The sequence below is a fragment of the Mytilus galloprovincialis genome, chromosome 10 (assembly GCF_965363235.1).
Source record: "Mytilus galloprovincialis chromosome 10, xbMytGall1.hap1.1, whole genome shotgun sequence".
In the NCBI taxonomy this organism is placed as follows: Eukaryota; Metazoa; Mollusca; class Bivalvia; order Mytilida; family Mytilidae; genus Mytilus; species Mytilus galloprovincialis.
In genome coordinates this window covers 88,917,883-88,932,048 of record NC_134847.1, presented here as the reverse complement: position 1 = coordinate 88,932,048, position 14,166 = coordinate 88,917,883, and the positions used below count along the sequence as shown (strand labels likewise).

Here is a 14,166-nt window from a genome sequence, read left to right as displayed (position 1 = left end):
TCTTGATTTAATAGCTTCCTTGTGAGCAGTAACCCTCTATCAAGAAAATCATGATAGGAAATGCAAGCACGGGAATATCGTATCAATTGAGAGATATATAAGTTACGACATGTCGCAACTAACAATTTAGTAAAAATAATTTGTTGATATCTTATAAGGTTAATGAAAATGAGTGAAAATAAGCCAAAATCAAAAATTAGAATGTGACCTTGACCTTTGACCTTGACCTAATTTTCATTTTTTTGGACCAAGGATCTTAAATCAAAAGATCCTAGGTCTCTATCACCTATGGTTTCTCAGTTAAAAATGCATATTCTTATATCAAACATAAAAGGGGGGAAAACTCTCATATGGAATTTATATACGGCTTCGGTCAAAATAAAACAGAACATCCTGAGGATATAACGAGCAATTTGGAAAAATAAATTTGTCGGTTTCTAATACGGTTACGAAGCCTTAGAGATAACAAGAAAAACAGTGTTTGGGGAGATAACTCTTATATGTGAAAGTATTCGGTTAAGCAGAGTTGGTTTCAAAAGCGTATAAATTGTTCGATATCATATTCCAAAAATCTAAGCGACATCTTGCGAAACAAAAAAACAGCGAAGGAAAAAAATTAGGCGGAAGAAAAAAAAAAAAAAAAAAAAAATAATAATCAGAAGAAATCCAATAGGTCTTTCCACGGAAAAGTGGAAACACCTAATAAACGATCAACTCTTTCTAGAAACTTTATTAACAGAAATTAGAGGAAAATCAATTTCATATGCTTCTTTTAGGAAGAAACAAAAAGATAAAAAAGAAATAATACTACCAGAAGATATTTAAAAAACTAGAAGAAACTGATCTAAAAATATTTTAAGACAAGAAAAGATTCAGATCCAAAATGCAATGGATAGAAGAAGGAGAAAAAAACTTTAAACATTTTCTAAATTTAGAAACTAAACATTTTATAAATAAAACTATTCCAAAACTAGTCAATGAAAAAGGGGACACTATCAGTGAGCAAGATAATATATTAAAAGAGACAAACAATTATTACAAAAGACTATATACTAAAACAGAAAATTTGAATAATGTTAACCTTAATAATGAAATCCCGTATACTAATATAAAAAAACTAAATAATACCATTAGAGAATCTTTGGAGGGTGAAATTACATATGGTGAATTAACGACAGCTTTGCCAAAAATGAAAAATGAAAAAAGCTCTGGGTCAGATGGTTTCACAAATGAATGTTTCAAGTTTTTTTGGATAGATATAGGACAATTTGTATTTCGGTCTATAACTAATGGTTACGAAAAGGGGGAATTATCAATTACTCAAAGACAAAATAATTTAACCTGTATACCAAATGGAGATAAACCTAGACAGTTCATGACAAATTGGCGACCAATAAGTTAACAAAATACCACGTATAAAGTAGCATCAAGCTGCATAGCTGAGCGTATACAATTAGTTCTACCTCAAATTATTAACAGTGATCAGACCGGTTTTATTCCGGGTAGATTTATAAGGGAGAATACTCGTCTTATTTACGATACATTATTTCATACAGAACTAAGTGATTTACCTGGACAGCTCCTTCATATAGATTTTAAAAAAGCTTTTGATTCTGTATCACGGAATTTCATTGAAGACGTTTTAGACTTTTTACAATTTCGGTCCCTCTATTAAACAATGGGTAAGAACCTTTTACAAAAATATAAGTTCTGCAGTTTCTCAAAATTGTTTTTATCTGAATTATTTGAAATTCAAAGAGGTTGCCGACAAGGGGGTCCTTTATCACCTTATATATTTCTTTTATGTGCAGAAATACTTGGAATATTAATTAGAAAAAAATAAGGAAATAAAGGGAATTAAAACAGATGATACTGAATATTTGATATCTGAATATGCTGATGACATGTCAATTATTCTTGACGGTACACCAGAATCCCTGGGCGCATCTTTCCGCTTATTACATAAATATGCTGAAATGTCTGATCTCCGTATAAACTTAGACAAGACAAAGGTGGTGTGGATAGGAAAGAAAAAATATAGTCAACACACCATGTGTGTAAAGTGGGGATTGGAATGGGGTTCCAGTAGGTTTACACTATTAGGAATAAACTTTTCTGTCAATTTGCAAGAAATTGAATCTTGAACTATTATCCTAAAATAAAAGAAATTGAAAATATAATCAATATTTGGTCTAGACATACACTCACTCCAGTTGGAAAGATAACAATTATCAAGACACTGATTATTTCAAAATTAAATCATCTGTTTTTAACATTACCAGTACCATTCAATACTACTCTTAAACAACTTATTCGTACAATATATTCATTTATTTGGAAAAACAAGCCTGCAAGATTAAAGAGAAATATTATATCTGGAACATAAATTTGGGGGGCTGAAAATGTTAGATATTGAAGAATATATAAAAGGGTTAAAATTAACGTGGGTCCGACGGTTGCTAAAAAACAATGCAACAGAAAATATTGATATTGAAAATCTAGTATTTCTAGGCCCACCAAACAAACGTAAAAACCACTTTTGGACAGAAATGCAAAATAAACTTAAACCAAAAAATAAGGAGATCTTTTAACAAATTCACTTTAGAATAATGGAAATATTAAAATACGTAGCAGATCTGTGCTGATAACGGTATTTTGTCGATTAATGATCCGGTAGATAATGAGGGTAAATTAATGTCGTTTGAGCAATGCAAAAATATTTATAAAATTAAATCTAGCTTTCTAGCTTATAATGGAGTAAATATCAGCAATAAAATCATATCAAAATTCTCGTAAACATAATATCTCTATAGAAAATCTTTATAAAGTTCAAGGACCAATTCTACCAAATAATATTAGAACATTTTTTTTTTGTCAAATAAAGGGTCAAAAGATATGTATAATGTTTTCTTAGAAGATAGTAGTACAAGGCCTAGTTGTGAAGATAAATGGTTTCTAAGATTAAACAAAACAATTGATTGGAAAAAAGTGCAAAATATGTCGTTCTACACCACAAAAAGCTCTAAACTTCATTGGTTTCAGTACAGAATAGTGCACAGATTCATAGGCACAGTTGAATTTTATTTAAAATTAAGATAAAACAATCAGATAAATGTACTTTCTGTAATGAAGCTATTGAAGATATTGAGCACATTTTTTAGACATGCAATAAAATTTCAGATTTATGGATTTAACTGTGTGATTGGATTAATAACCAAACACGAATATTGATTCCATTTAATATAAATATTATTTTATTTGGAAATTTAGGTTACAACGGAAATAATATGACAAAAAACTTAATAAAAATAGTACTCCTGACAAAATTCTATATTTACAGAACAAAACTTTGTGAAAATACAAGACTTAAAAACTACCTCAAAGAATCTCTGGCACTAGAATTTTTTTTTATTTTTTAACTGAAAACCTTTTCATATGGCCAATATCTGCTGGGACCCCTGGCTTCCAATTTAGAAGACTAGGTTGATTATCAAAAAAATTGGTACATTATGTACCGGAATTAATTTTATGTACATTTCTTTCCTTATCCACATCACCACCTATGTCATGATTTGATAATTTTATATATGTTGGTTTATATATATATTCTTGATGTATTGGCTATGTTTATAACTACATGTATGTTTCTCTTAGTCATTGCCTGTACGCAAATATTTGAATAAATAAATCCTGCAAGCTATATTATGAATGCTGTAAGTAAAATATATTTATTATTTTTTTTTTATTTTTCCTTTTTTCAAAATTCTGTGATTTTTTTTTTATTTTGATTTTTTTATCTATTCAGATTTATTGATCATTTTATATTGGTAATGTTTTAGTTGGATATCTTATAATTTACAATGATTTATAAATGTATATATAACAGTTAAATAAACTAACAAAGACTCACCAAATTGATTATATGCTATTAACGGTTAACGAGGCCGGGATAAGGTACCGGCATTTGATGTATCCACTAATAAATGTCAAACTATCAATAAAGTATGAAAAACATATTAACGAATAAAAGTTGCCTTTTTTTTAATAGTAGTTCTACATAATGTAAGTTAATGGAACAAATAGATTACGGGTCTATCTCTCTGGCTACGATCATTAATTGCAATAACGTGGTTGTTCTAACCTTCCATTCATCTTCCTAAGGAATGCAGCTGATATTGAATTGATATGAGCATCTATCAAATGTCTTCTCATTAATTAAGTAGCATGAACAATAATGGTTAACCATTGATACTTGTCAATAAATATAGACAAATCTTAAGGTATCAATATTCAATAAAACTGGACAAGTAACTGAGTAAATTGAACATGTTCTAGAGTTTCATATTAATATAAGTATCTAGTAGTATTCTTTGTACCTTCAGGTAAATTTACTAACGCAAATGTCTATTTATATTAATCAATTGAAAAAGCATTGTTTTGCATTCACAAAACAGTCGCTGTCGGTCGTGGTTTAATATTTAGCATAAAGGGTCAACCTGTGATAAAATCAATATAAAATCTAGCAACTTTGAATTATTTCTTAAATAATGCAAACACAATTTGTTATTGTCGTTGATAGTACAAACCGTATATAGTATATACTCTTTCGTTCAGGGAAAGATTAAGAAAAGAAAAATACAAAGGTAAAAAACAAATGTATGAAATTCAAATATCCGGCTTCATTGATCTTGTTTTCTACAAGTGTCTAAATGAACTACTTCATTAGTTTTTTTAAATGAAATAAGACCCAAAAATATTTTACAAAACAAATGCAGACAGCGTAAAGTAAAATCACAAAAATATTAAACTTCGAGGAAAATCCAAAACGGGAAGTCCCTTATAAAATGGTCATATCAAAAACTCAAAACACATCAAACGAATTGATAACAATGGTCATATTCCTTACATTGTACATGTATTGTCATCTTTAGAAAATGGTGGATTTAGCTTGATTTCAAAGCTAGCTAAACCTCTGACTTGTATGACAGTCGCATAAAAATAAAAATAAAAGAGTAGTGTTGTAGTGATTAGCGCATCGGACTATTAACACAAAGGGTTCCTATTTCGATCCCTGTTTTGTGGAGAAAATTTCATAAAACAATAATACAATGACGGAATGAACAAGTACACAGCTACATCAAATGTATATCACCAAAAGACAAAAACAAAACACCTTAAATAGGTACATCGATAAAGACAAATAAAAGAAAACTATAACACGTTATTAAGATGATAAACAACGTCAATACCCAGAATCTATATTTCAAGACCATCGTTCATTATTTATAAAGACGATCCGGAATATTTTGCAACAAGGTCTTGGTACCTATTTTTTTACGAAAAAGGACAAAAGGTTCTTTGACAAACCCCTGGTTTCTTAACTTTCTACTCAGACCCTGGTGATGTTTTACAAAATCTAGGTAGGAGTTACAAGCTATTAAATACTGAATAATTTGGGAAATGTATTTCCCATTTGCAGTTAAAGTTGGTATATTGCTACTTAGGTAGAGGAAATTCATAAATTTCAAAATTCAAAATCGTCACGTTTGTCATAGATACTGGTACTGGGATAACTGTGTATATCAAATTCGAGGTTTACGTCGAAAAATGAGACAGAGGATGTCGTGTCTGTTGTCTCTTTAATTTATAGTTTCGGGGTAATTATTTATGGAACCCAATCAAAAAAGTCTGGACTGTTTTTTGGAAAACACATCATAAATATATCTGAATGTGAAATTGAATGACATGGTTTCTTTGATCTTCTTGTTTTTGACACGTGTCTGACGGAACTCCAATTTATATGAAAAAAAGAAGAGGTCGGCAAGAAAATCGCACAGTTCGTGTCCAAAAAGCAGCTTTTTTCTATAGTCATGCCCGATACAAAAGTATTCAAAATTCCAAAGCCTTATAAAAAGGTTTAAAAGTTGTTTAAACTAAAGAGTATATAAAGTAAATCCAAACCTGGACACGATATCAGAAGTGGATGACTATACAGTATGGGTTTTAATTAAAACCGAACGATATATCATCATTATTTAGCATTCAGGCGATTGTTGTTTCATTTGCAATCAAACGACATCTGGTTTTTAATTTTATTTTTAAGTTTGGCCAAAGAAGTAGAATGAAGAGAAATTTGCTTACCTGTCGTATAAATCGGATTCAGTTTTTTGTTAAAACCAAAAGCAAAATATCTGACAACAAATTGGTGTAATTGAAAGTTGTTACCGTTCGATTTGATTTGTTCTCAATATAAGTAGCATGTAAATAGTAGCATGTAAATAGCATGTAAATTTATACCATTTTAAAGTTTATTGTATTAAACAAACACTTATCTGATTTGTATAAGTTGATAACACAATCCTTGTAACTACATAGATCTGCATACAAAGTAAACATTTACTATACATAAATAAAACCTGAATAACTCAAAATTTTAGGTGGACAAGAAAGTATATGTAGGCTTTTTATGTATGATATTAAAAAAACTACTTTAATTGAGATATCTATTTTATAAGAAATTCAATATATTTGCAAGCAGATCAAGAAAAACGCCATTTCAAATAAGATGACATAGCAACAACATTTCGACAAATGATCAAAAACGATTATGAATAAAGAAGACAGGAATTAACATCATTAATTGACCAAGAAAAAAAATCGCTTGCAAGTGAAGGACATCCTAGTAGATTTCGAAAATGAGCAGGCTTAAGCCGCTACAAGGCAGCTCTCGCAACTGCAAAGTGGAGAGGGATTAATATTAGTTGTTATAACTTGTTTTCCCAATCCACATATAAGTAAATATGTTTAAACTACTTCTTGATAGATATAGTTGTCTCATGTGTTACCATCAAACTCTGCTGTGTTGATATATGTGTGCATTGCCGGAACGAGTAAGACAAGACAAAAGTTAAAAATAGCTTTACAAAATATTGATTCAGGTCATATGAATGGTTGTTGCACATGTCGGATAAAACGTAACAAGACAAATGAAAAAGTATGAACCGTAATAATTTTCAATACGAATTTTTATATGCATAAAAGGTTTTGAATACGTCAATAAAATGATTAAGGTACCATCATGTTAACGTTAATTTTGTGCTAAGCCGATGAGGATTTCTGTACATTTTATATCTGTCTTATTTGTCAGTTTATAAAGTCGAGTTTCTCGTGTTTCGTCTACAGGGTTTTCGTTTTAATGTAAACTATGTTCATGTGTTTTTACTGTTAACCCTTCAACCCAGTAAAAGTCTGAAATCGCTGATATCTGTACTCGACTGTACTGATTTTTACTCAACCAGTCTGAATTTGTCTAAATTTTACTTGATATACTTGACTGTAGTTTGAACCATACAAAGGCTCCGTGTTGAAGGCCGTACATTGACCTTTAATGGTTTCCTTTTATAAATTGTTATTTGGATTGAAAGTTGTCTCATTGACACTCACACCGCATCTTCTATATCTATTAACAGTCTGAACTTGTACTCGACCAGTACGTAACCATTTTATACGAATCGGAACCATGCTCGACATAGTCTGAACCGTACTCGACCAAGTTTTAACCAACCTAGACCTATTCTTTGTATCTATCAACCGAATTTTATCAATTTTGGAAACGTTTTTTAGAAAAAAAGAAATTTGAACAACAACTTGAAATTAAAAATGTATTCAGTTACATGTAAGTATTGAAATTAAAATTTCACAATATTCAATCATAATATCTTCAACACAATATTCATTAACACTTACATAATATGATAGTTATATATATCAACTTTAAAATATAAATAAAACAAGCTGATGAAATAATCTCCAAAACGAATAGACCACTTTCGAGTTCATCCGTCACCGGCAAAAACTCGTCAATTATGCACGCCTTTATGACGTCATTTACCAGATAGAGGGGGTCGCCTGTATCCCTGCACTATTTACGTTCATCAAGCGTCTTAGTGATCGTCTTTGTGCAGGATAAACTAGAAATAATGGTTGCTCTGTAGGTACTTACTGACAATTCCCTAATGACAGCAGTGTTGATTGTCAATTTTGAGAATTCAATTTGCCGAACAATTCGTATAATATAGAATTATAGTTTTCCAACCACTCGCTCAACATTGGAAGGGAAGTGACGACGCCCCAAAACGCACAAATGACGGTGATAAAAGCGCGTATAATTGACGAGTTTTTCCGGTGACGGATGAACTCGAAAGTGGTCTATTGTGACTAATGTTTTCAAGTTATTCAAATTTTAACTGAAGCTATTCGGAGACTCCATATGCCATTTATTCCAAATTATGCATTTGATATAAGTGAAATGTATTTCTAACTGGTACACCATAAATGATAGAGACCTACACATGTAGGATCTTTTAATCGAAGGTCCCTGGTAACAAAAATAGGGCCAAGGTCAAAGGTCAAGGTAATATTCTAAATTTTGATTTAAGCTAATTTTCACTTTTTCAAAAAACCTTATGAGATATGGACAAAGCAAATTATAAGTTACGACGCATATTAATTGGCTGAAAGCATATGTGAACATTTGATAGGAGTTTTCTCCTCTCTTACATTTAATATTACGTTTATGATTACATTGCCCATTTAAGGCGAAGTGTACGTAATTAAACTACGCAATGGATTTTTTTAAAATTTTACATGTAGATTCTGCTTGTTAAAATAAATCGGAAAATAAAATAATAAAAGGGGGTAACCGTTTTCGTTTTTGAGATACGAGCTGTTGAAGTTAACAGCATCATACACCAAAATTACAAAGGATATATAGGGAAAATCGTGAAATTCGGCTGGAATTGTTACATTTCCAAGATTTTCTATTATATTAGACAATCGATTTTTTTTAAACTTATGAGACTATTCTAAAATGTCTGAGGAATCGATTGGTGCAAAGAAAGTCCTTAGCAACCGTGCTACTTTTCAAGCTATACCCTGTTAAAGTTGAATCTTGAGTGTAAAAAAACAAAAAACAACGACAACGTTATTGACGTCGCCGCAACAGTTACGACGCTTCATGCCTGGACTATACTTGTATGAAATATATACCGTTTTGTTGGAGTTCGTGTTGCTCGGTCTTTAGTTCTTTATGTTACGTTTTGTGTACTATTGTATTGTATTTGTCTATTATATTCGGGTGCGTTCGGAGATCGCCAAGCTAGAAAACGGTTGACATTTTCTTCATTATGAACTAGAACTATTTTCGACCTTGGTGCCTTATTTTTTGTTAAAATCTAAACAGTGCGACGTGTTTTCAAAATCTTTGTTCCCAAAAAACTTCATTTCATCAAGGTCTCTTCTCAGAATATCAGTCATCTGTCTGGCACAAGATAACAAATCAATATTTAAGTAAATATAAGTTGTGTGGTAATTCTTAGTACATTTGGGTAAATTAATCTTATCTTTGCGCCGCATTTATATAAGCATCTCTATAATTCAACACATCCCTGAGCCACGACATTATATATTTTATGCATTGCATGCGCTTCTTTTTATCACAATCCAGACCGGCTAGTAACCGTTGTATAACTGTACACGTCTGAAGACGAATATTTGCGTGAAACATTTTTGTATGATTTTTATTTCTGGAAATCAATCTGAAATCTACAGCAGTCCATTTCCGCAAGTCGGGCTGGACCCTTACTTTTATGTGCATTCGGGATTTACACAAATTGTAACCCGAATAATTCAGTCGTATTATTCAGTTGATGTACGAATGCTACATTTCTCGTGTGGGAGGAAATCGGACATGGAAAGGACTTGAATTATTCGAGTTACTCAATTTGAAACTCGTGAATATATTTCAAGCTGTTCGGAATTCGCGGAAACAAATGATTGTTTTTCGGCATTACGGTATTGAATCAATAGAGATACCAATTATTTCTTTTAGCAAATTCGAACACCAGTCAGTTTATAGGACTTCAGTTTGAAATAGGGGCGACAATCCATTCATTTTATCCAATCAATTGGAAAAGGGGGGGGGGTCAACATTGATAGTCAAAAAGCCTTGAAATATTCGATAACAAACGTTAAATGTAAATTATATGAACTCCAAAGTCTCATATTATAAGACTAGTAAACCACAGGCTTCTCAATTCTTGTACGATCATAAACTGGGTGAAAACCTAGAGCTGATCGAGTGCGAGATCCTCATGGATAATCATCGAGGTCGTTAAACGGGGTACCCCTTGCAGTAAACTTTGGTTAAATTTAATAAAAAAATCGAAATGTAATAGTCTGAACACATTTCACCTCTCATTCCACTAAATATTAAATTGCAGTTACAAGTATCACAAAACTTTCCTGACCTCCTTTCTTTAACCATAATAGAGGGAGGAGGGAAGGAGGGATCCAGATCCCGTAATCCCGGGCTTAAAAACACGAATTCCAGCGAGGTCCCGAATTAAAAAAAAATTAAATCCCGACTACCCGAAATTGGGAAATAGAATTCCCGAATCCCAAAAAGGGTCAATCCCGAAATCCCGAGCTTAAAAACACCCGACCCCGGAGTTCCGATAAAGGTCCTACCCTCCCCCCATAATTCTGTATTCAATTCATTCATAATCGTGAATTGAGACTTGATACTTCAAAATTACATTCTCTAATTTTGAATTATGCACACAGGCACAATAAAAGAAAACAGATTTCGCTATATATCTCTTCGAAATTGGAATTTGTGAAAGAAGAAATGACATGTTATATTTTATCTTACATGTGTACTTTCAATTTCAATATGGTTCTAAATTTAGATTTAGTTTTCCCATAAATTGCGGACGGAATAGAAGACACCTGTTTATTTTCTGCACATGTAGAAAAAGTTGAAAACTTGGATTTGAATGACATAATTTTTACTTATTTTAAGATAAATGTTAGAGTGAGACAATTTTTAAGTTACCGAGTAATTTTTGGGGCATAATTTGTTCATTTTTTGTTTGTTTTCCGTCTTTGTTCTTCCGACTGGTAAGTTTTGCACTAGTGGTCAAATTAGTCTCTTGGTATCGTCTGATTAATTTCTTATATGAATAAAAATCATGTCTTTAAATTTTCAATTGCACAAAATACGAACGTTTTAACGTCTTTTTAATTAAACAATTAAATTCACACGTCTTTCATTTATTATTTGTAACCTATTATAAAACTTTACGTTGAGTACTGTGTTTTTTGTTCAAGACTACGGCTTTTTAAAACGATATTGTTGGGTCAATTCAGGTTTCATTTTAATTTATTATTTGATATCAATAGAAGAAAAACTGTTACATGTTTATTTGTTTATTTGTTTATAATTTTGTTGTAAGGCGTTTTTTCTTTCTGTTGATATCATAAACACGAAATGCCTTCTCCTACGCGTCTAAAACATTAAAAAACCGGTGTTCTTAAGTCAGGCTGCACACAGAACAACGTACAGAATACTGTGATTTCTAATAAGAGTTATTTAGATAATTTTTGAGGTTTTAAGACAGCACAGGCGTGCTTGTTGGGTTCATCATAGACCGCAGAAAGTAGTTTCTCTTTCGTGCGTCCTTTCTTGGAGTAAGGGAGATAACTTGCGTAACTAACGACGAACGTTTTTAATCCCGTATTCCGCTAGAGGCGTGCAATTACGTACACTTCGCCTTAAAATATAAAATACAACCTCGGGTCTTTTGATTTGAGGTCCTTAGTTAATGACTTTAAAATTGAGGTCAAGGTCTCAGGTAAACTTTACGTTATATAGTTTGATATTTGCTTTAATCAAGTATGTGTGTATGAAAAATCTATAGAATTTTGTGCATTTATTTGCGAGCAACATGACTTCAAATCATTAAAATCGAATACAAGTTACCGTGTGTAAATCGAAAGTAGCTATTTGTTGTCATCATCTATGTGAAAATATATAGGACCATATATTTTTGAATTCAGTGTCAAGTTCAAATGATCTTGGAAGGACATTTTTTTCAAAACAATAGTAACAAATAATCTCTCTTATTTCAAACAAAAATTTGAAGAGGCTATATCTTATTAAAATAAGCATATAATAAGCTACCATTTGCGCTAAAAATAAAAAATTTCAAACCGAATTTTAATATATCCGATATTAAAATGTATCGTTTTAATGGTTCTTTGACCAATTGTTATTTATCAATGTATGTTTCTGTGCTGAGTGTTCTTGCATTTATTTTCAATGTGGTCCTTTTACAGTTTATCTGATTCCCTCAATTTTTGTTTTAGACCCGGATTTGTTTCACTAAATAGCCACATTCCAGTAGTGTCTGCATACGGGAGTATATATCTTCCATTTCATACGATATTTCGGGCTTGTAATCTTATCATGATTTCTTTAAAAAAAAAAAGGGCTGCTGCTCACAAAGAGGCTATTAAACCAAGAGTTACAAATGGGGAAGTGAAAATCGTCCTTTCGTTAATGTACAGACGGCAAAAGGAGTTGTTCCGGATATGTCCTTAATACTAGTATCGTAACTACAATCCCGTTCCCTTTTCACGAATATGACCTACCGAATAAGACTATTTACCGGGTTTGTAATGATATGAGCAACATGACGGGTGCCACATGTGAAGCTTGATCTGGTAACCCTTCCAGAGCACCTGAAATCATCCTCAATTTTTGGTGGGGTTCGTGTTGCTTGGTCCGTTAGTTTTCTATGTTGTGTCTTATGTACGTACTATTATTTGTCTGTTTTTCTTTTTTTAACCATGGCATTGTCAGTTTATTTTCGATCCCTCTGGTATCTTTCGCCCCTCTTGCAGTTAAATCAAATTAAGACTATTGAACAGCGGTATAATATCATTGCCTTTTTATCACCTCTTTTAAATGCAACATTGACAAACGGTTTGACAATTTGTATACCATCATCAAATGCTTTTGTCATGGAGAACCCAATTGTGAGGCACGTGCATTCTATTTGAGATGATACTTTACATCAACAGGATTTGTTAATTTGAAAATTAATCTGTGAAACTCTGGTAATGATGGGTCAAGCATACCTAATGTTTGACTTGAAACACTTTGTGATAATCTTTAGATAATCCAAATCAACATCAAAATGTTTAGACAACAAACTATTTCTAATAATCCCTTCCTGAGTTTTATCGGCGTCTCTTATTCATGGTCATCAGTTGTTGTCCATTCGTTTTTTATGTGTTTTGTCGTTAGGTTTTGCCATGATTAAGGACTTTCCTATTTGATTTTCCTCTGAGTTAAGTATTTTTGTGATTTTACTTCTTTTTTATGAGTGTTTCACATCTTACCATACGCTAAAGAATTAAGGTTAGAGTTGGGACATCTTACGGGATAATCAATGTAATAATATCTGACATGTGTATTAATATCCATGAAATTTAATCTAATTCTGCAGGTACGAAATTTCTTACAATATAATTTAAAAAATATTGATGAAATTCAAAATGTTGGAGCATTGATCATTTCCATAGTAAATGTTTAAAAATTAAAATATATGATTTATTTAATTTCAATAACTTGAGAACAATTGTCGACTTAACATATCATAATAATGGTCATACCTGGTTAATCGAATCGAATATTGAAAATATGTTAAACACAGCTACGTCTTATCTATTGTGTTTATAATAATTTTATAAGCTACAAAATAACGTTTGGAGGTTTTTTTAAAGACATCAGAAGAGATATCATACTTCATCAGACTTTGTTGGTTATTGGTATGTCTGGGATAATACAATGATATTTTTTTTAGATTATTTACATTCAGTGTTTGAACTTGTGTTGTAAATTTCTAACTTCGATAGTATCAAATAGCAGGTTAGCGATCAAAGTAAGCATTCAAATGATAACTATTAATAACACATGTAATACAGATCGATTGATTTTTGTTTGCAGAACGTCTTTTTGCTATATATTCAGATATGTGTCGAAATTGTGATGTTACACTTTTGTTGAAGGCTAGGATGAATATTGATTTAAAATATTAAACCAGGAATCTGATGTTCAGTGGTTACCCTTTGTTGATGTTTATCGATTCTCGTTTATATATAGGTTATAACGTTCGTTTATATATTTCTAAAATAAAATCCCCTTCTCCCTTTTCAGTACTTTATGTCAATAATAAGCCAGAAACATCCCATCTAGATCCATTAACAATTCAAAAGATCTATGTTATTTTATTTTTGTATAACTATTCTTCAAAAGATGTT

The 14,166-nt window shown here is 31.4% G+C and overlaps 1 protein-coding gene across 1 annotated transcript in view; it reads right to left on the bottom strand.

Annotated features, from left to right (window-relative positions):
• The window catches only part of LOC143048715 (titin-like), a 226,161-nt gene that overhangs the window by 88,667 nt on the left and 123,328 nt on the right, over nucleotides 1-14,166 (bottom strand). The gene's annotated exons all lie outside the window — the stretch shown is intronic.